This window comes from Echinops telfairi, unplaced genomic scaffold (genome assembly GCF_000313985.2).
Source record: "Echinops telfairi isolate 266 unplaced genomic scaffold, ASM31398v2 ScPeMD7_31;HRSCAF=116, whole genome shotgun sequence".
Classification (NCBI taxonomy): domain Eukaryota; kingdom Metazoa; phylum Chordata; class Mammalia; order Afrosoricida; family Tenrecidae; genus Echinops; species Echinops telfairi.
The window spans coordinates 45,001,067-45,002,351 of record NW_022103928.1 but is presented as its reverse complement, the minus strand read 5'-3'; positions in this window follow the sequence as shown (position 1 = coordinate 45,002,351).

Genomic DNA, 1,285 nt, shown 5'->3' with positions numbered 1-1,285 from the left:
CCGTTTTAGAACATTTTCTTTATTCTTGTACTCATTGCTATGAGCTCCCCATTTACACCCCCCCCAACATCCCCCAATGATTTGCTTTTGAGTTTATCTAATTGTATCCATCGTAGAGGGCCTTCCAGGATCCTGGTGGCACAACGGGCTGTTGGTTGTTTGAATCTACCCAGGAGAAAGACCAGACAGTCTGCTCCCATAGAGAAAAGTCTATAGGGATGTTCTCTTCTGTCATACGGGTCACGATGAGTGGGAATGGTCGTTAGCACACTCAGCAACAGGCACTGTGGGATGCTGCTACAAAAACGTATTTCCTGGCTTCAATCCTGGGACTTTAGGAGAGAACATACAATGAGAAGGAAAGGTCAGGATGTTCACATTGGTATTTTGAAATTAACAAACTAGGAAGTTATTTTTTTTAAATAGAGGAACATTTCCCAGAGCTGAATATTGTCAGAGGAAACTAGCCTCCAACAACCGAAGGGCCAGTAGGCGCAATTTTATGGTGATAACATATAAAGATAATAATAAAGCATCGAGGATAGGAAAGATAGGAGAGAGAGTAAAATAAAGGAGCCAGACACATTTATGGTAACGTGCTCACCTCAGCCCCTCTTGATGGTCCATGTGGAACTGGGAGAAGAGAGAGCGCCTTTGCTATCTTGGGACATTTATAGGTAGCCATAAGCCATGCATCTTCAGTAGTTACATGCATCCAAGGCAGGTGGTATCTACATTAAGGTCCCTGAGTTCACAGGTGAGGAAACCTAATACCTGCATTGGGGAAGGTATGAGGGGGGCTGGGTGACACGGTGGGAAGAGAGAAAAGCATGTCTGCTTCCACAGGGAGATCGAATCAACCATGTGCTCACCTTAAGGCAGCATAGTTGTTAGGGGAGAATCTGCGAATGATATTTAAAGGATAATGTACTTGGACTTTATCTAACTTACCAAAGTGGAGTCTTTCCTACCGTGGAATACTAGCTTTCCAGATTCCCTCTGTTATAAGCTAGGGAATACAGTCCTTGTCATATTTCCCTCAGTGTTAGTTTTCCAGAGAATATCATAAGTCTATAGATTAACACATCCTATGGAGGATTCAGCATAATGAGAGAAAGAAGACTCATGGTAAGGTAATGACATTTTCTGGTTTGCATATTTAAATGTTGCTTAGACTGTGGTTTGGACATCATCATTTTGAAGATTAAGTTGTGTCTTACTCAAGTTATGGTATTTTCTTTTCTTTTTCTATAAATCATTTTACTGGGGGCTCTTACAGCTCTTA